Source organism: Piliocolobus tephrosceles, chromosome 13, assembly GCF_002776525.5.
Source record: "Piliocolobus tephrosceles isolate RC106 chromosome 13, ASM277652v3, whole genome shotgun sequence".
Lineage (NCBI taxonomy): Eukaryota > Metazoa > Chordata > Mammalia > Primates > Cercopithecidae > Piliocolobus > Piliocolobus tephrosceles.
In genome coordinates this window covers 17105968-17128451 of record NC_045446.1, presented here as the reverse complement: position 1 = coordinate 17128451, position 22484 = coordinate 17105968, and the positions used below count along the sequence as shown (strand labels likewise).

Genomic DNA, 22484 nt, shown 5'->3' with positions numbered 1-22484 from the left:
TCGGCCGGGCGCGGTGGCTCACGCCTGTAATCCCAGCACTTTGGGAGGCCGAGGCAGGCGGATCACGAGGTCAGGAGATCGAGACCATCCTGGCTAACACAGTCAAACCCCGTCTCTACTAAAAATACAAAAAATTAGCCAGGTGTGGTGGCGGGCGCCTGCAGTCCCAGCTACTCAGGAGGCTGAGGCAGGAGAATGGCGTGAACCCAGGAAGTGGAGCTTGTAGTAAGCTGAGATTGTGCCACTGCACTCCAGCCTAGCGACAGAGCGAGACTCCGTCTCAAAAAAAAGAAAAAGAAAAAAAAATTATTCAACTCCATTTTGTCAAAGCTGAATGTAGCTATAAAAAGAAGAACTGGAGGTCATAAAGTTAGTGGAGAGTTCTTTCTAAAGCCATGTCAGGCTGGGCGCGGTGGCTCACATCTGTAATTTCAGCAGTTCTGGAGGACGACACAGGTGAATCACCTGAGATCAGGAGTTTGAGACCAGCCTGGCCAACATGGTGAAACCCCATCTCTACTAAAAATACAAAAATTAGCCAGGCATGGTGGCAGGTGCCTATAAACCCAGCTACTCAAGAGGTTGAGGCAGGAGAATCGCTTCAACACAGGAGGCGAATGCTGCAGTGAGCTGAGATCGCACCATTGCACTCCAGCCTGGGCAACAAGAGTGAAACTGTCTCAAATAAATAAATAAAGCCATATCTGCACCTATGAACATATCTAAAAGTAGCACATCAAATTCGATTAAGTGAGATCCATCAGGTATCAATGCAATCACTAAACAAAAACTCATCATTCTTGTTGATATTTTCTCTGATTTTTTTTTTTTTTGAGACAGGGTCTCCCTGTTGCCCAGGCTGGAGTGTAGTGGCGTGATCTCAGTTCACTGCAACCTCCACCTCCTGGATTCAAGCCATTCTTGTGCCTCCGCCACTGGAGGAGCTGGGATTACAGGCATGCACCACATCTGGCTAATTTTTGTGTTTTTAGTAGAGACAGAGTTTCACCACATTGGCCAGACTGGTCTCAAACTTCTGGCCTTAAGTGATCCGCGTGTCTTGGCTTCCCAAAGTGCTGGGATTACAGGTGTGAGCCACCGTGCTCTGCTTTAGAAAATATCAAAAGGGATGGACTGTGCTCAGCTTTACAAAATATCAACAGGGCTGGGCGCGGCGGCTCACACCTGTAATCCCAACACTTTGGGAGGCCAAGGCAGGAGGATCACTTGAGGACAGGAGTTCGAGACCAGGAGAGACCCCGTCTCTACAAATACTACAAAAATTAGCCAGGTGTAGTGATGTGCACCTGTAGTCCCAGCTACTTGGAAAGCTGAGGCTGGAGGATCACTTGAGCCCAGGAGTTCCAGGCTATAATTGCACCACTGCATTCAAGTCTGGGCAACAAAGAAAGATTCTGTCTCTAATGGAAAAGAAGGCCAGCATGGTAGCTCATGCCTGTAATCCCAGCACTTTGGGAGGCTGAGGCAGGAGGACTGCTGGAGGCCAGGAGGTCAAGACCAGCCTGGGCAACATAGTGGGACCCCATCTCTACAAAAAATAAAATTAGCCAAGCATGGTGTTGCGTACCTATAGTCCCAGCTACTTGGGAGGTTGAGGTGGGGAAGGATCACTGAGCCCTGGGAGGTTGAGGCTACCGGGAGTCATGATAACGCCACTGCACTCCAGCCTGAGTGACACAATGAGACCTTGTCTCAGAAAACAACGGCAGACCAAAAAAGCCCAAAACTTTACAAATCTGGAACTTAATGAAGTGTAAAACAAACAAATGCATACTCATGGCCTCCACAGCACAGCAGAGGTTAAAAAATAACTACAGAATTCCATAAAGAAACCTCCACTTTAAGAAGAGTCTAAGCCAATTCTATGACAAGGCCAAAGTTATTTTACAAAGGTCTCATCAAGGAAACTGTCTTCAAGGCAGGCATAATGTTGCCCTCCTGTAATCAATCCCAACTACTCAGGAGGCTGAGGCAGGAGGACTGCTTGAGCCCAAGAGTTTGCACCAGTCTGGGCTACATAGTGGACCCGTGGACCCCTGTCCCCACCCCATCTCTAAAACAAAAAAAAAAGAAAGAAAGCTGTTTTTGGCAAATAAGGACTCTTGATACAATACAGTTTACAAAGCAAATAGCTAAAACTGATTAAGTCTTAAATCTGCATTACAACTCTAAATATTAGAGCCCTCCTCCCCGCCTGAACTCGTCACTTTAAACTACAAAGGTGTAGTTTCAAAAAAATAGGTCTAAAAAAAAGGTGTCCCTTATTACAAATCCAATATATTCATTTATAATTTTCAGTTTTCTTTGAATGCAGAAGCCTCCTAACACTAGATTCTCACATAAAGTAGAAACAGTGAATATGAAATCCAGGAAACCATATTACCCAAGTATTCCACAAGGAACAATGCCCTGTTTAGCAAAGCATTTCAGACACACAAATCTCACCCCTTAAGCCACAACAGACACAAGAAAATGCAAAACAAAACACACTCATAAAAGGAAACAAGACGGGGCACGGTGGCTCAAGCCTGTAATTCCAGCACTTTGGGAGGCCGAGACGGGCGGATCACGAGGTCAGGAGATAGAGACCATCCTGGCTAACCCGGTGAAACCCCGTCTCTACTAAAAAATACAAAAAACTAGCCGGCCGTGGTGGTGGGTGCCTGTAGTCCCAGCTACTCAGGAGGCTGAGGCAGGAGAATGGCGTGAACCCGGGAGGCAGAGCTTGCAGTGAGCTGAGATCCGGCCACTGCACTCCAGCCTGGGCAACAGAGCGAGACTCTGTCTCAAAAAAAAAAAAAAAAAAGGAAACAAAAGGAACATTGACATAGTAGGTACTGCTCATCTATGTATGGCACTGCTAGGCATTTCACCTGTTACTTTTCTCATTTGGCTGAAACGCATTACTGACCCAAAAGACAAGTGAGTGGTATGCCCATTTTACACACGGAAAAAGAAACAGCGTTATCAATACTGTATCAGGCACTGTTCGGTGCCTAGCATAAGTTACCTCAATTAATCCTCACATTACTATTCTGAGTTGGTATCTCCACTTTAAAGATAGGAAAACACGCCCAGAAACGTTAACTGGTGGTACCCTAAATCCATTGTCCCAAGCTGTCAGTTATCCTTACCAGGCTGTGCTTATAAAGCCCATTCAAGTCACACCATCCTTTCAAACCATTTCCATTTTAAGGATTGCACAATCAAAGAATCAACTCTCAATTACAGAAAGACTTAATTCTCCAGACTTTCATCAAAATTTTCTTATTTCTATTTTACTTGCCTTTTGACCATTTCAGTGTACTGTAACTCTAGTATAGGTGTTCTGGTAACTACAGCATTATATTAATAGCAATCCACTTTGGGAGGCTGAGGAGGGCAGATCACCTGAGGTCAGGAGTTTGAGACCAGCCTGACCAACATGGAGAAACCATATCACTACTAAAAATACAAAATTAGCCAGGTGTGGTGGCACATACCTGTAATCCCAGCTACACGGAAGGCTAAGGCAGGAAAATCGCTTGAGCCCAGGAGGCGGAGGTTGCAGTGAGCCAAGATGGCGCCACTGCACTCCAGCCTTGGCAACAAGAGTGACAGTCTCAAAAAAGGAAAAAAAAAAAATCAAGAATCAAATAATAGGCCAGACATGCCTGTAATCACAATACTTTGGGAGGCCCAGGCAGGCAGATAACTCGAGGTCAGGAGTTCAAGATCAGCCTGGCCAAGCACGGCCAACGTGGCGAAATCCCATCTCTAATAAAAATACAAAAATTAAGGTCGGGTGGAGCAGTTCACACCTGTAATCCCAGCACTTTGGGAGGTCGAGGTGGGCAGATCACCGAAGTCGGGAATTCGAGATCAGCCTGACCAACATGCAGAAACCCTGTCTCTACTAAAAATACAAAACTCAGCCGGACGTGGTGGCGGGCACCTATAATCCCAGCTACTTGAGAGGCTGAGGCACGAGAATTGCTTGAACCCCTCCAGGCAGAGGTTGCAGTGAGCTGAGATTGAACCACTGCACGCTAGGCTGGGTGACAGAGCGAGACTCCGTCTCAAAAATAAATAAATAAATAAATAAATACTGACCTTCATTCAGAGCCATAAAGTCTCCAATACTCATTAAGAGGTTAATAATAAGTTATTAAGAGGTTAATAGTAAGGAACATATTGTTAATAATGAGTATTAAGAGGTTAATAATAAAGAGCAAATCTGAAGTCTTAAAGCATAAAGTTTGCCCAGCTGCCAGAGACCTTTTTTCTATTTCTTCTTTTTTTATAAGAAAGTTTTACAAAATTTGTACGAAAATACAATAATTTTTGTATTTTTTGTAGAGATGAGGCTAGCTATGTTGCCCAGGCTGGTCTCAAGCTCCTGGGCTCAAGCAATCCACCTGCCTCAGTCTTCCAAAGTGCTGGGATTACACACACGCACCACCATGCCCAGTCCCTATCATATATATATATATATATATATGTATATGTATATATATAAATTTTTTTTTGAGATGGAGTCTCACACTCTCACACAGGCTGGAGTGCAGAAGCGCCATCTCAGCTCACTGCAAGCTCCACCTCCCGGGTTCACGCCATTCTCCTGCCTCAGCCTCCCAAGTAGCTGGGACTACAGGCACCCATCACCACGCCTGGTTAATTTTTTATATTTTTAGTAGAGACAGGGTTTGACCGTGTTAGCCAGGATGGTCTCGATCTCCTGACCTTGTGATCCACCCACCTCGGCCTCCCTAATTTTTTTTAAAGGAGAAAAATAGAAGAAAGGCCTTTCATGCAATTGACAGATACTCTCAGTATCTTTTTTTGGGGGGGGGGGGCGCGGGGGAGAGAAAGGAGTTTTGCTCGTCGCCCAGGCTGGAGTGCAGTGGCGCCATCTTGGCTCACCACAACCTCTGCCTCCCTAATTCAAGCGATTCTCCTGCCTCAGCCTCCTAAGTAGCTGGGATGAGAGGCATGCACCACTATACCTGGCTAATTTTGTATTTTTAGTAGACAGGGTTTCTCCATGTTGGTCAGCCTCATCTTGAACTCCCGACCTCAGATGATCTGCCCACCTCAGCCTCCCAAAGTGCTGGGATTACAGGTGTGAGCCACCATGCCCGGCCAACTTTCTTCACACTAGAACAAACTGAGAGACCTATGAGTTTTTTTGGGGGGGGGACAGAGTCTCACTCTATTGGCAGGCTGGACTGCAGTGGCGTGATCTCGGCTCACTGCAACCTCTGCCTCCTGGATTCAAGCAATTCTCCTGCCTCACGCTCCTGAGTAGCTGGGACTACAGGTGAGTGCCACCACACCCGGCTAATTTTTGTATTTTTAGTAGAGACAGGATTTCACCACGTTGGCCAGGATGGTCTCGATCTCTTGACCTTGTGATCCGCTCGCCTTGGCCTCCCAAAGTGCTGGGATTACAGGCGTGAGCCACTGCACCTGGCACCTATGAGTATCTCTGAAATGTTCATACCCGAAAGTATTATTCTAACTAGGCCATTAATGGCAGATTTATAAATTTATCTGTCCACAATATACAATACCTAGAAATTGATCCACCTAACAAAGCCATTCATATAGGTATAAAGCAAAGGCAGGAACTTGTCAATTCTTAACCTCTCCAATTGATACTTTTTCAGTACACATTTTTTGAAAATGCTGTGCCAGGCACGGTGGCTCACGCCTGTAATCACAGCACTTTAGGAGGCTGAGGTGGGCGGATCACCTGAGGTCGGGAGTTCAAGACCAGCTTGATCAATATGGAGAAACCCCCATCTCTACTAAAAATACAAAAAATTAGCTGGGGGTGGTGGCATATGCCTGTAATCCCAGCTACTCGGGAGGCTGAGGCAGGAGAATCACTTGAACCTGGGAGGCAGAGGTTGTGGTGAGCCAAGATCGTGCCATTGCACTCCAGCCTGGGAAACAAGAGCGAAACTCTATCTCCAAAAAAAGAAAAAAGAAAGTGCTGTACATTCCAAGATAGGAAAATCTGACTAGATTAGAAATTTTAAATGCTATACACAGTGATTCGGATTATCGCTATAGACTACTTTATTATACATGCTGACATATTTGTATTTTCAAGAAGTTTGAATATGTCAGTAGACATCTCTCTTGTCATTGGCAATCCACTTGAAGAGCATGAATTATAATCAATTAAACCTTTATAGAACTCCAACAGAGGACAGCAAAATAAAGGAGACATTCTTGACCTCAAGAAGTAGAGGAACACAGCCATAAAAGGAAATTAGGGCCAGGCACGGTGGTTCATGCCTGTAATCCCAGCAATTTGGGAGGCCGAGGCGTGTGGATCACCTGAGGTCAGGAGTTTGAGACCACCCTGGCCAAAATGGTGAAACCCCATCTCTACTAAAAATACAAAATTAGCCAGGCTAGGTGGCTCATGCCTGTAGTCCCAGCTACTTAGGAGGCTGAGGCAGCTTGAACCTGGGAGGCGGAGGTTGCAGTGAGCCGAGATCGGAAATTAGGTCCTGATATATACTACAAAATGACGCATGGACCTTGAAAACAAAATGCTAAGTGAAATAAGCTAGACACAAAAAGCCAAGTATTACATGATTCCAGTTACATGAAATATCTAGAATAAGCAAATTCACAGACACAAAGATAGATTAGAGGCTACCAGAGGCAGGGGGGAAGGGAAAATTGAGAGTTATTGCTTAACGGTTACAGAGGTTCTATTTGGGGTGATGAAAACATTTTGAAAAGATCACAGTGATGATTGCACAACATCTCAATGTAATTAATGTCACTGAATTACACACTTAAAAATGGTTAAAACGGGCCGGGTGCAGTGGCTCATGCCTGTAATCTCAACACTTTGGGAGGCCGAGGCAGGTGGATCACGAAGTCAGGAGTTCAAGACCAGCCTGGCCAAGATGGTGAAATCCTGTCTCTACTAAAAACACAAAAATCAGCCAGGCACGGTAGCAGGAACCTGTAATCCCAGCTACTAGGAAGGCTAAGGCAGAAGAATCGCTTCAACCAGGGCAGCAGAGACTGCAGTGAGCCAAGATCGAGTCACTGCACTCTAGTCTGGGCGAAAGAGTGAGACTCCGTCTTAAAAAAAAAAAAAGGTTAAAACAACCTAAATGTAAGACCTAAAACCATAAAACTCCTAGAAGAAAATAAAGAGGAAAAACTTCATGATACTGGATTTGAAAATGATTTCATGGATATGACACCAAAAGCACAGGCAACAAAACCAGAAATAAACAAATGGGACTATATCAAATATGAAATATTTTGTGTATCAAAGCATACAATCAACAAAGTGAAAAGACAAATTACGGAATGGGAGAAAATATCTGCAAATCATCTATCTAATAAGGGGCTAATATCTAGAAAATAGAGGCTGGCTGTGGTGGCTCACACCTGTAATCCCTGGGTGGATCACCTGAGGTCGGGAGTTCAAGACCAGCCTGGCCAACACGGTGAAACTCCCTCTCTACTAAAAATACAAAAATTAGCTGGGCATGGTAGCATATGACTGTAGTCCCAGCTCCTCAGGAGGCTGAGGCAGGAGAATCGCTTGAACCCAGTGGGTGGAGGTTGCAGTGAGCAGAGATCACGCCACTGCACTCCAGCCTGGGCAACAGAGTGAGACTCCTTCTCAAAAAAAAAATCCAGGAAATATAAAGAACGTCTATAATTCAACAATACAAAAATCAAAAAACTTGATTAAAAATTGGGAAATGGCCTTGAACAGACATTTCTCCAAAGATAATATATAAATGGCCAAGCATACAAAAAGATGCTCAACATCACTAGTTAGCAGAGAAATACAAATCAAAACTACCACAGTGAGGTGTCTCACACCCATTAAGGTGGCCACCAAAAAAAAAAAAAAAAAAAAGATTGGTGAGGATGTGGAGAAACTGGAACCCTTGTGTACTACTGGTGAGACTGTAAAATGGTGCAACTTCTTCTATAGAAAGCAGTATAGGGTTCTTAAAACAAATAGAAATAAAAAAACTATTCCAGTGGACTGCATTCTTTCAAAATAATAAAAATTAAAAACAGAATGATCACTTGATCCAGCAATCCCACTTTGGGGTATATATCCAAAACAAATGATACTGTTCCAGAGGCTGGAAGACCTGTTTGCACACCCAGTCACAGCAGCACTATTCACAATAGCCAGGAGGTAGCTGCAACCCAAAAGTCCATTAGTGGATGCAGTCCATAAACAACATGATATATATATACACACAATGAAGTACTAGCCTTAAAAAGGAAATAAATCTGGTCACATAGTATAACATGGATGAGTCTTCAGGACATTACACTAATTAGGTGAAATAAGTCTGCCACAAAAACCAGACATGGTATGATTCCACTTACATGACGTTACCTGAAGTGGTCAAAATCGTAGAAACAGAAATAATGGTGGTTACCAGGGGCTAGTGGGAAGGGGAAAAGGGGGGCTGTCGTCTAACAGGTATAGAGTTTTAGACATGCAAAATGAAAAACTCACAGATCTGTTTTCCAACAGTGTGAATGTACTTAACATCACAAAACACTTAAAAATGACTAAGTTAATAAATGTTGTGAGTCTTTTCTTTTTTTGAGACAGAGTCTTGCCTTGTCGCCCAGGCTGGAGTGCAGTAGCGCAATCTCAGCTCACAGCAACCTCCGCCTCCTGGGCTCAAGTGATTCTCCTGCCTCAGCATCCCAAGTAGCTGGGACTATGGGCACATGCCACCGCACCTGGCTAATTTTTGTATTTTTAGTATAGATGGGGTTTCACCATATTGGCCAGCTGGTCTCAAACTCCTGACCTCGTGATCCGCCTGCCTTGGCCTCTCAAAGTGCTGGGATTACAGGCGTGAGCCACCGCGTCCGGCCAATTTTGTGTTTTTAACCACAATTTTAACATGTAGGCCAAGCTCACTGGCTCACATCTTTATTCAGAAGTTCAAAACCAGCCTGGGAAAACAGTGACACCCTGTCTCTACTTACTTACTTACTTACTTACTAAATAAATAAATAAATAAATAAATAAATAAATAAATAAATAAATAAATAAATAAATAAATAAAGTCCAGGCATGGTAGTTCACGCCTATAATCCCAGTACTTTGGGAGGCTGAGATGGGCACATCACCTGAGGGCAGGAGTTCTAGATGGGCCTGGCCAACATGGTGAAACCCCATCTCTACTAAAAATACAAAAACTCTCTGGGCGCAGTGGCAGGCGCCTGTAATACCAGCTATTCAGGAGGCTGAGGCAGGAGAATCGCTTGAGCCCAGCGGGCAGGGTTGCAGTGAGCTGAGATCACACCACTGCACTCCAGTATGAGTGACAGAGCAAGACTCCATGGCGGGGTCAGGGCTTGGGGGTTGGGACTGGACCCACATCACAAAACTGTGACTGGGATAAGCCTGTTTTGCGAAAACAGGCATTTCTATAGCATATAAAAATGATAGGCAAGATAAAGACCCAATATTTAACAATCATCTCTGAGTGGTGGCACTATAGGTGAGTTTCTTCCTTTTTTGACTTATATGTATTTTTTATAATGAATCTGTAACTTCTGTATTAAGAAAAATACATGGAAATCATTTTGGCTAAAAACTTCACTGTCTGCCTATTACATCATGGGTATTTCACCATGTTACAGAAGCTGAACTAATACCATGTGAGGCAGATGCTGTTTCTTTCATTTTGCAGGTGAGAATAAACTGAGGAGCAGAACAGTTGAGTGACTTGCCAAGGTTGTATAACTAGTAAATGACAGAGCAAGCATTACAATCCAGGCCTAATTCTAACTTCAAGTCAGGGTCCTTTCCCATTTCATTACATCTCAAAGGGTAGATTGCATTATTATACTCATGATATTGTTTAAAAAAAAAAAAACAGGCCGGGCGCGGTGGCTCAAGCCTGTAATTCCAGCACTTTGGGAGGCCGAGACGGGCGGATCACGAGGTCAGGAGATTGAGACCATCCTGGCTAACATGGTGAAACCCCGTCTCTACTAAAAAATACAAAAAAAACTAGCCGGGCGAGGTGGCGGGTGCCTGTAGTCCCAGCTACTCGGGAGGCTGAGGCAGGAGAATGGCGTGAACCCGGGAGGCGGAGCTTGCAGTGAGCTGAGATCCGGCCACTGCACTCCAGCCTGGGTGACAGAGCACCAGACTCCGTCTCAAAAAAAAAAAAAAAAAAAAAACATAACCTTGGGCAAGTAAGTCACTTAACTTCTAGGGCCCTCAGTTTCTTCATCCAAAAAGTGAAGGGGTTCTAGAAAAGATATTCCATCTCTAACAGCCCCTCCTGCTAGTGGATCTTAAGTCTAGACAGCACAATCTTTAAAGAAAACCCTGGGTTTTCTTTTCTTTAAAGGGATCAGAATGAATGGTTGAATAGAAGTTGAGGCCTATGCTCTGGGCCAAAGGCCATTCTTAATGGAAACAGGTGGTGGACTGTCATGAGAAAAGAACCACTAGGGGAACCATAACCTTCCTGGTTAAAGCAACAGCTGAAAGCTCCAGCTTTGCTTTACCAACAGTGCGGCTTCAATCTTGGCTAACTCATGATCAGAAACCACAAACTAGGTAAGTAAAGCCAGAAGAATATAAAAATTAGCACGAGAAGAAAATCACCGTAACAACAGTTTGTGCACGCTATTGTAATTCCATGATTTTCTAAGTGGACTCATTAATGCTAAAACAGAAAGGGTGATTCTATATGGAGACGCCTTCATTCTCACCAAGGATTAACGGAGAGGCTGAAACTTCCATAGCACTCGGAGAGAAGCTACACTTGTGGGCAAGGGGAAAGCATGCAATTAAAGCCTTCCCAATTCACGGGTAATCAGACAGTGAAAAGATCTTTAAAAGGTGAAGTTCGGGTCGGACGCGGTGGCTCACGACTGTAACCCCAGCACTTTGGGAGGCCGAGGCGGGTGGATCACCTGAGGTCAGGAGTTCGGGAACATCCAGGCTGATCAACATGGTGAAACCCGGTCTCTACTAAAAATACAAAAATTAGCCGGGAGTGGTGGCGCATGCCTGTAATCCCAGCTACTTGGGAGGCTGAGGCAAGAGAATCGCTTGAACCTGGGGAGGTTGCAGTGAGCCGAGATCGCACCACTGCACTCCAGCCTAAGCAACAAGAGCGAAACTCCGTCTTAAAAAAAAAAAAAAATTGAAGTTCCTGTAAAAGATTCATTGAGTATTTGTAACCTCTTACACTGCACACATTATAAAGCATTTCATGCTCCTTAAAACTGTTATACAGTCTTTTTACTCGAAGGTAATAAACCTACAGCTCTCTCCTGGCGAGAAAGAGATTCCATTTTGCGGAAACAGATTCCAATCAAAATCTCACCACATTACCCTCAACTATGGGTATGAGCCTAAACCAATGAGAAGCTCCCTGGTGCATGTGCAATGGTCTCCGAGAACTAAAACATCTTGCCTGAAGGACCACAACCAAGACACCACCGGCTTTAAATTCAAAGCCTGTTCCCTAGCGAAGAAAGCGCTTTAATGTGTTCCCCGCGCTCCCGGGGGCGAGATTCCTGCCCAGCTACTAGGCCATGACAGGGTGAGCACCTGATGTGGGGGGAGGGCAGGCCAAGGCCCTAGCGGATCTGGGGCGAGAAACGAGGGGCTCTCGCCGAAAAAGCGCTGCCTTTTAGGGGCGGGGACCCTTCGGTACCCACAGGGGTGAACACCAAGAACACGTGAGGCGACAGGGGCAGAGATGGGGTGTCCTGGGCAGGTAGCCCGGGTCCAGCACGGCAGCCAGAAAGCGGAGGAAAACGGAGCTGGCACTGGGTAGGGAACGAGGCCTTTGAGCCCAGAGGGTGAAGGTAAAGGGCGCGGGGAGAGGAAGCAAGGCCACGAGGAGGGCGGGTCTCCCTGGGCGCGGGGGCACGCGCCGGGCAAGCCCGACAGGACGGGGGTGCCGGGGACCCCGACATGCAGGAGGAGATCGCAGCCCTGCCTCAGGACGCAGAAAACGAGGAGAGGCCGCGCCCGGAGGGCCCTGTGACCCGCGGCCTCCCGAACCGGACCCGCCCCGCGGCGCCTCCCTCTTGCCTTCTTTCCCTCCCCCCCTCCCGTGGCCCGTTATCCTGTGGCCGCAGCACTCACCAGCGGCTGCACCTGAGCCCGCCGCTGCCTCAGCTGCTGCCTGTGCCTCCGCAGCCGCCGCTGCCGCCGCCGCCTCGCTACTGAGGCCGAATCCCGTGGGAGCCTCCGCGTCCCGCCGCCGCTGCCGCCAGAGCAGAACACCCCAAAATGGCGGCACTTCCGGCACCTACCACCGGCGGGGAGGGCGGAGGAGGAGGGGGAGCGCGACGAAGGGGAACGTATCACCGCGGCGCCGCCCGCAGCGCACATGCGAGCGGAGCGCGGCGTAGGGGCGGGCCGAGCGCCGGGCACTGCAGCGCCCCCTTGGGCTGGGAAGTGGAGGAGCTGCCGCGCCTAAGCCCCTGGGGCCGCGGGCGGAGCCCTCAGCCGAGAGAGCTGCAGGGGCACATCTCTTTGTCTCCGAACCCTGCTGGAGGGAAGAGCCAGGCCTGGGAATCAAGTTCTTGACTCTGCCCACCGCACCCACAGGAGCTCTAGATGACCCTGGTGGGCAAGGAGGCACCCCTACTGGACACTGAGTAGGAGCATAATAAGATATTTGTTGAATAAATGGATGAGTGAAGGAGTGACTGGTGCTTGGCCAGCGTTGGGCACATGGCACGCCCCTTTTTGCCCCAGCAGATAAGCAACAGCATCCAGGCCTTCCTTCTTTGCTGGGATGTGGATATGTGTGTTCCAAGTGCAGGGAGTGCCTTTTAGCAAGATAATCAGTGTGAACGCACAACCTGGCAACGATCGCTGCGACATCAGGAAGTTCACAAAGATTCTATTAAGAGACCGATTGCTCAGCCATAACCTGCTTTTCCCAGAAAAAAAAAAAAAAAAAACGTTTTCTTAACAACTCAGGTTAGGTCTTTAAAGACTTCCTCCCGAGTTACTCAGGAATCCCTGGGTGTAGATGGAACACAAGCAGTACAATTTGATGTTGTTGTTGTTTGAGCCAACGTTTATTCCGTAGGTTCCAGACCTTGTGAGGCAGTTAAATGCAGGTTAACAAAACTTTGTTGTGGAAGCTTTTGGCCCCATCAACATGCAAATAACTCATGGGATCGTTTCTCTGTAACATGATCTGGCTTCCCAGAGAATATAATTTTTATACCCACAAATACTGATTATATCCTACCTTACCACAAACAAGTGGGCTTCCAAGCAGAAGCCTCAAGGTCTCAAGGGTTTTCCTCTGTCGCCTTTGGAGGGAAAAAAAAAAAACTAACCACAGTTTTTCTGGTACCGTTTAGTCCTTAAATTGTACATGATCATATTCCCTAATTGTACTGAGTAGTTTTATATACATTCATAATGCTGATATATGATCTTGTTCTTAATAGTTTTATGTGTAATTGACTGAAAACATTCTGTATTTATAGACCATTATAGCTTACAGAATGTTGTCAAAAATATTACCATATATTTCCTCCTGTAGGTTATAGAAATGTTTCAAGCAGAGAATCTGTCTCCTTTTGTGCTCCATAGAATCACGTGGATATCCACATGGCTCACTTCCTCATCTCCTTCAGACTTTGACTTAAGTGTCACCTTCTTAGTCCACTTTTCCCTGAGCACCCTATTTTACATTGCTCACACACGGCATACGTATGCACACTATGCGCACACACACATGCACACACCCATGCTTTCAATCCCACTTTCATTTTTGTCCAAAACACTTATCATTATCTAACACAGTTTTGTTTTGTTTTTTTGGGTTTTGTTTTTTTCTTTTTCTTGAGACAGTCTTGCTCTTGTCACCCAGGCTGGAGTGCAGTGGTGCAATCTCGGCTCACTGCAACATCCACCTCCCAGGTTCAAGCAATTTTCCTGCCTCAGCCTCCCGAGTAGTTGGGATTACAGGCGCCTGCCACCACGCCTGACTAATTTTTGTATTTTTAGTGGAGACAGGGTTTCACCACGTTGGCCAGGCTGGACTCAAACTCCTGACTGCTAGTGTTCTGCCTGCCTCTGCCTCTCAAAGTGCTGGGATTACAGGCGTGAGCCACTGCACCTGGCCTCACAGTATATTTTGTACTTACATATTTTACTTGTTTTATTGACAGTAGCCCAGAAGGTAAACCAAAAGGTAAACTTCATGAGGATAGAGGTTTTGTCTGTTTTATTTCACTGCTCTATCCTCAGGGCCTTGATAATGCCTAATCCATAGTACATGCTCAATAAATATTGTTGACTTAATTAATAGGTGTATCTAAGTGCCAGGTATGGAAAACAAATGAAACGTTCAGCCTTTAGAAGCTTCTTGGAACCTGTCCATCAGCTAAATAAGGACAGGCACCACGCCCACCTTGTTATATCTCCAGTGCTTTTCACAGTATCTGACTCAATAAATATTTCTTGAAGAGCAACCAGAAACTTTTCCATACCCATCTTGTTATTCTCCTAATATCGCTGTTGCTTTTCACTGTATCTAACTCAATACATACTTCTTGAAGAGCAACCAGAAGCTTTTTCCTATTCTATCTGCACCTTGACTTAGGGCTCCCATTTGCAAGGGAGGAACTTGCAAGGTATTAATATCACTCTTGCATTGAGCTACCGAGGAAGGCCACAGCCTGTTAGCCCAAGATTGGGGGAAGAACAATTACATGAAGAACGCAAATAGATTTTGTAACTTCAAAAGGTTTCAGCAGCATAGACAAAATGCTAAACAGTCCAAATACAAAAAAAAAAAAAAAAAAAAGCCTAGTGTGAGATGTAAGAGTATGTAAAGCTTCCTGTTTCATGTTTTGCCTTACAAATAGATTAAGATTTATTTTTTTAAAAAATAGCCAGTGTTGGCCAGTCGCAGTAGCTCATGCCTGTAATCCTAGCACTTGGGGAGGCCGAGGCAGACGGATCACCTGAGGTCAGGAGTTCAAGACCAGCCTGGCCAACGTGGCAAAACCCTGTCTCTACTGAAAAATACAAACATCAGCCGGGCATGATGGCAGGTGCCTGTAGTTCCAGCTACTCGGGAGGCTGAGAAAGAATCGCTTGAACTTGGGAGACGGTGGTTGCAGTGAGTTGAGATCGAACCACTGTACTCTAGCCTGGGTGACAGAGCAAGACTCTGTCTCAAAAAAAAAAAAAAAAATAGCCAGTGTTAGTAAGAGTGCAGAGAAATAGACTTCTCCAAGTGGTGGAGGGAGTAAAGTTCAGGTAATCTGCCTAGAGGAATCTGAACTTTTACATACCTTTCTAGGAATTTATCCTAAGGAAAGATTCATGCATAATGGCAGAGACTGTAACATGTTTTATTTTTTATTTTTATTTTTCTAGACACAGGGTCTTGCTCTGTCACCTAGCCTGGAGTGTAGTGGTGCTATCATAGCCACTGCAACCTTGAACTCCTGGGTTCAAGTGATCCTTCCACCTGAGCCTGTGAGTAGCTGAGATCACAGGTGTGTGCCACCATGTCCAACTAATTTTTTTTTTTTGGTAGAGACAAGGGTCTCACTATGTTGCCCAGGCTGGTCTCAAACTCTTGAGCTCAAGTGACCCTCCCCACTCTGCCTTCCAAAGTTTTGGGATTACAGGTGTGAGCCATGACACCTGGCCATAACATTGTTTACACAGCATAAAATTTGATACAAAAGGAGATTGATAAATTATGGTTCATTCATAGCCATATAACAATAGAGAAATAATTATAGAGGAAATGATGATAGCCAGGCATGATGGCTTACTCCCATAATCCCAGCTACCCTGGAGGGCAAGGCAGGAGGACTGTTTGAGGCCAGGAGTTCAAATCCAGCCCAGGCAACATAACAAGACACCATCTCCACAGAAATAAAAAATGTAAAAATGTTAGCCTGGCATGGTGGCATGCACATCTGCAGTTCCAGCTTTTTAAGAAGCTGAGGTAGGAGAACCCCTTCAGCCCAGGAGTTCCAGGTTGCAGTGAGCTATGATCATGACACTGCACTCCAGCCTAGGCAACAGAGTAAGACCCTGTCTCTATTTGGTTTTTATTTATTTATTATTAATTTTTTTTTTTTTGAGACGGAGTCTCGCTCTGTTGCCCATGCTGGAGTGCAGTGGCGCCGTCTTGGCTGACTGTAACCTCTTCCTCTCAGATTCAAGCGATTCTGCTGCCTCAGATCTGGAGTAGCTGGGATTACAGGCATGTGCCACCATGCCTGGGTAATTTTTGTATTTTTAGTAGAGTCAGGGTTTCGCCATGTTGGTCAGGTTGGCCTTGAACTCCTTACCTCAGGTGATCCACCCACCTAGGCCTCCCAAAGTGCTGGGAGCCACCGCGCCCGGCTTATTTACTTTTCTTTCTTGTTTTTGTTTTTTGGCTTTTGTTTGAGACGGAGTCTGGCTCTGTGGCCCAGGGAGTGCAGTGGCACAATCTTGGCTCACTGCAACCTCCCCTTCCCAGGTTCAAGCGATTTTCCTGCCTCAGCCTCCTGGGTTGCTGGGACTACAGGCGCATGCCACCAAACCTGGCTAATTTCTTGTATTTTTAGTAGTGGCGGGGTTTCACCGTGTTAGCCAGGATACTCTCAATCTCCTGACACCGTGATCCGCCCGCCTTGGCCTTACAAAGTGCTGCGATTACAGGCATGAGCCACCACGACCGGCCTGTTTTTCTTTTTAAAGAGACAGGATCTTGCTCTATTGCCCAGGCTCGTGTGCAGTGACTTTTCACAGGCATGATTCCACTACAGATCAGCATGGGATTTTTGACCTGTTCCATTTCCAGCCTGAGCCAGCTCACCACTGCTTAGGTAACCTGGTGGTCCCCCTCTCTGGAGGTCACAATGTTGATGCTGAACTTAGTGCAGACACCTGATTGACATAGTGCACTGTAGCCCAGAACTTCTGGACTCAAGTGATTCCCCTGCCTCAGCCTCCCGAGTAGTTGGGACTTACAGGCACATGCCACCTTGCCCTGCCCTTGTCTCTAAAAGAAAAAAATAAAACTTTTTTTTTTGAGACGGTATTTCACTCTTGTTGCCCAGGCTGGAGTGCAATGGTGCAATATCGGCTCACTGCAAATTCCACCTCCCGAGTTCAAGCAATTCTCTTGCCTCATCCTCCCGTGCGGCTGGGATTACCTGTACCCACCACCATGCCCAGCTAATTTTTTGTATTTTTAGTAGAGACAGAGTTTCACCATGTTGGCCAGAGTAGTCTTGAACTTCTAACCTTAGGTGATCTGCCCGCCTCAGCCTCCGAAAGTGTTGGAATTATAGGTGTGAGCCACCGCGCCTGGCCAGAAAGAAAACTCTTAAGGCCTGGTTATATTCAGGTGGTGCTGTGAGCATCGCGCTACATCACATCTGGAGGCCTATAGCCTATGACATCAGGTTGTCTGTCCTGTTTTTAGTGACACAGACTCATCCGTGGTTGAGGTGGCCTCAGGCTGATCCCTCTGTGGTCAAGTTTCCTATGAGTGTTTCATCTAATGCTTTTATCCATTGATGGCTATTAACTAGATCCATTATTTTACCAAAATGCAGATTTTCTGATTTTATGTATATATATAATATATAACATACACTATATATAATGTATAATATACACACTATATATAATGTGTAATATACACACTATATATAATGTATAATATACACACTATATAATGTATAATATACATACTATATATAATATATAATATAATATATAATATGCATTCTATATATAATATATAATATACATTCTATATAATATATAACATGCATACTATATAACATAATATACAATATAATACACATATATAATATACATACAATATATAATAGACATAAAACATATAACACATATAATTTATAATATATAATATACATATCATATATTATATAATGTACATATATAATATATAATGTGCATATTATATATAACATATAATGTACATATTATATATATATATATATTTTTTTTTTGAGACAGAGTCTTGCTCTGTCTCCCAGGCTGGAGTGCAGCAGCACGATCTCAGCTCACTGCAACTTCCCCCTCCTGGGTTCAAATGATTCTCCTGCCTCAGCTTCCGGAGTAGCTGGGATTACAGGCATGCGTCACCACACCCGGCTAATTTTTTGTATTTTTAGTAGAGATGGGTTTCACCATGTTGGCCAGGCTGGTCTCAAACCCTGACCTCCAGTGATCCACCCTCCGTGGCCTCTCAAAGTGCTGGGATTACAGGCGTGAGCCACCACGCCTGGACTTGTGATTCTATACTTCTTTCCACATGCGGGAAGTGTCTTGTAAAGAATTTTCTCTCACCAGTGAGATATTTGGTTACCCTGAAATACAGTTCACAGAATAAAGGCAATGGAGAGCAGGAATCTTTGTCTATTTTGTTCACTGATGTAGTCCAAGTACAGGAAGAATGTCTGGAAATTCAGGCTACTCAGTAATTTTTTTTTTTTTTTTTTTTTTTTGAGACAGGGTCTTGCTCTGTCACCCAGGCTGGAGAGCAGTAATCATGGCTCACTGCGGCCTTGACCTCCCTGGCTTATGTGATCCTCCTGTCTCAGCGTCCCCAGTAGCTGGGACCACAGACACACACAGATACACGCTATCAGGCCTGGCTATTTTTTTTAATTGCTTGTAGGAATGGGGTCTCCCCATGTTACCCAGGCTGATCCTGAACTCCTGTATTCAAGCAATACTCCCGCCTCAGCCTCCTAAAGTGCTAGGTTTACAGGTGTGAGCCACTGCTTGGCTAGTAAATGTTTTTGAATTGAATTGAAATCCTTACATTGGAATACTATGTAACTTTTTTTTTTTTTTTTTTTGAGAGGGAGTCTCGCTTTGTTGCCAGGCTGGAGTGCAGTGGCGTGATCTTGGCTCACTGCAAGCTCCACCTCCCCGGTTCACGCCATTCTCCTGCCTCAGCCTCTGACCAGGCTGGAATGCAGGGGCACAGCTTGCTCACTTTAGCCTTGACTTCTTACGCTCAGGTGATCCTACCATCTCAGCCTCCCAAGTAGCTGGGACTACAGACATGTGCCACCATGCCCAGGTAGTTTTTAAATTTTTTGTAGAGCTAGGGTCTCACTCTCAGCCCAGGCTAATCTTAAACTCCTGTGCTCAAGCGATCATCCCACCTCAGGTAGATGTGAGCATGGCGCCCGGCTTATGTAACTTTTTGAAAAGAATAAAGTAAATCTACCTCTGTTGCACCGACATGGTATAATATTCACAAATATCACTGACTGAAAAAAGCAGAGGCTGGGCGCAGTGGTCCATGCCTGTAATCCTAGCACTTTGGGAGGCTGAGGTGGGCGGATCACCTGAGGTCAGGAGTTCAAGACGAGCCTGGCCAACATGGTGAAACCCCATCTCTACTAAAAATACAAAAATTAGCCGGGCGTGTTGGCACATGCCTATAATCCCAGCTGCTCAGGAGGCTGAGCCAGGTGAATCGCTTGAACCCAGGAGGCAGAGGTTGCAGTAAGGAGAGATCACACCACTGTATTCCAGCCTTGGTGACAGAGTGAGACTCTCAAAAAAAAAAAAAGTCGGACGTGGTAGCTCAGGCTTGTAATCCCAGCACTTTGGGAGGCTGAGTCAGGCAGATTGCTAGAGCTCAGGAGTTCAAGACCAGCCTGGGCGACATGGCAAAACCCCGCCTATACAAACATTAGCTGGGCGTGGTGGTGCATGCCTGTAATCCCAGCTACTGGGGAGGCTGAGGTGGAAGGATCACTTGAGCCTGGGAGGTCGAGGCTGCACTGAGCCAAGATCACACCACTGCTCTCAGCCTGGGTGATGGGAGTAAGATGGTCTCAAATGAGAAAAAAAAGAACAGAAAAGGCAAGGCCAGAGGCATGAGAATCGCCTGAACCCATGAGGTGGAGGTTGTAGTGAGTGGAGAATGTGCCACTGCACTCCAGCCTGGGTGACAGAGTGAGACTCTGTCTCGAAAACAAAAAACAAAACATTTTCTCTATATGGTTATAATGACCTTTATGAATATGTGTACATGAATATACAAAGACCACATGTTGTATGATCCATGTATATGAAATATTTGGAATACGCAGATCCACTGAGACAGAAAGTCAATTCGTGGTTGTCAGGGAATGAGGGAATGGGGCGTGATTGCTAATGGGTATAGGATTTCTTTTTGGGATGATGAAATTTTCTAAAATTAGATATTGGTGATGGTTGTGCAACCCTGTGAGTATATTAATAAACACTGAATTGTATAGTTAGGAGGGTGACAAGGCATATGCATTATACCTCAATAAAGCTGTTACCAAAAAAAATGTTAACATTGGAGGGGGAAGGACATAATGGACTCTCAGTACTATTTTTAAAACCTTTCTGTGCATCTAAATTATTCCACATTTAAAAGTTTATTCCTGGCCGGGCGCAATGGCTCAGGCCTGTAATCCCAGCATTTTGGGAGGCCAATGTGGGTGGATCACGAGGTCAGGAGATCGAGACCATCCTGGCTAACATGGAGAAGCCCCATCTCTACCAAAAATACAAAAAATAAGCCGGGCGTGGTGGCGGGCGCCCGTAGTCCCAGCTACTCGGGAGGCTGAGGCAGGAGAATGGCGTGAACCCGGGAGGCGGAGCTTGAAGTGAGCCAAGACCACGCCACTGCACTCCACCCTGGGCGACAGAGCGAGACTCTGTCTCAAAAAAAAAAAAAGTTTATTCCACAAAGAGACACCACACCCACTAAAATGGCTATAATGAAAGACATATAATAAGTGTTGGCGACCATGTGGCATGGCAACATTGGAACCCTCCATACTCTCCTGGTGGGAATGCAAAACGGTGCAGTCACTTTGGAAAACTGACAGTTCTTCTAAAGGTTAAACATAGTAATACTCTATAACCTCACAATTTCATGATTAGTCAAATATACAAGAGAAATGAGAACCTATGTCCATAAGTTGTATGCAGATGTTCCCAGCAGCATTGTTCAACATAGCCAAAAATGGAAACAACTCAAATGTCCATCAACTGATGAACGGATAAAAACATGTGGTCTGTCCATACATTGAAATATTATTTGGCAATAAAAAGAAGGACAGTCCTGATACTTGCTACAACATGGATGATCCTTGAAAACATTCTAAGCATAAGACAGATATCAATACACAAGAGATATCTATTAAGAAAAAAAGGCTGGGCATGGTGGCTCACACCTGTAATCCCAGCACTATGGGAGGCTGAGACGGGTGGATCATGAGGTCAGAAGATTGAGACCATCCTGGCTAAGACGGTGAAACCCCATCTCTACTAAAAATACAAACAATTAGCCAGATGTGGTGGCGGGTGCCTGTAGTCCCAGCTATTCGGGAGGCTGAGGCAGGAGAATGGTGTGAACCCGGGAGGCGGAGCTTGCAGTGAGTTGAGATTATTCTCCAGCATGGCAACAGAGAGACTCCATCTGAAAAAAAAGAAAATAAAATAAAAAGAAAAACAAAAAAAGCCACATGCAGTTGCTCGCACCTGTAATCCCAGCACTTTGGGAGGCCGAGGCGGGCAGATCACCGGAGGTTGGGAATTCGAGACCAGGCTGACCAACACGGAGAAACCGTCTCTACTAAAAATATAAAATTAGTTGGGAGTGGTGGTGCATGCCTGTAATTCCAGCTATTAGGGAGTCTGAGGCAGGAGAATTGCTTGAACCTGGGAGACAGAGGTTGCAGTGAGCTGAGATCATGCCATTGCACTCCAGCCTGGGTGACAAGAATGAAACTCCATCTCAAAAAAAAAAAAAGGGTGGGGTGGCTCACACATGCAATGCCAGCACTTCCAGAGGCCGAGGCAGGAAGATCACTTGAGTCCAGTAGTTCGAGATCAACCTGGACAATATGGTGAAAGCCCATCTCTACCAAAAATACAAAAATTCACCACCAGGTGTGGTGGTGCGCACCTGCGGTCCCAGCTACTCAGGAGGCTGAGGTGGGAGAATTGCTTGAGCCCAGGAGGTGGAGGTTGCAGTGAGCTAAAATCACACCATTGCACTCCAGCCTGGGCAACAGGAGTGAAACTCTATCTCAAAAAAAAAAAAAAAAAAAAAGAAGCAGCCAAATACAAAGAACACATATTGTATGACTCCATTTATTTGAAATACACTAGGCTAGACACAGTAGTTCAGACTTATAATCCCAGTACTTTGGGAGGCCAAAGCGGGAGGATTGTTTGAGCCCAGGAATTCAAGATCACTTTGTTTTGTTTCGTTTTGTTTTTGACATGGTGTCACCCAGGCTGAAGTGCAGTGGCGTGGTGATCTCAGCTCATCACAACCTCTGCCTCCCGGGTTCAAGTGATTCTTCTGCCTCAGCCTCCCGAGTAGCTGGGATTACAGGCACCCACTATTATACCTGGCTAATTTTTGTATGTTTTTAGTAGAGATGGGGTTTCT

General features: G+C 45.4%; 1 protein-coding gene across 21 annotated transcripts in view; it reads right to left on the bottom strand.

Annotated features, from left to right (window-relative positions):
* Positions 1–12396, bottom strand: part of CELF1 (CUGBP Elav-like family member 1) — a 99838-nt gene extending 87442 nt beyond the window's left edge. For 10 of the 21 annotated variants that reach the window (XM_023215630.3, XM_023215626.3, XM_023215629.3 and 7 more), the window contains exon 1: positions 12152–12317. The gene's annotated coding sequence lies outside the window, so the exon portion shown is untranslated. Of the gene's footprint in view, positions 1–12151 lie in introns of all 21 variants that reach the window. The other 11 variants (XM_031936723.1, XM_031936724.1, XM_023215636.3 and 8 more) reach the window with 3 other exon arrangements.
* Between the last annotated feature and the right edge of the window lie 10088 nt (positions 12397–22484).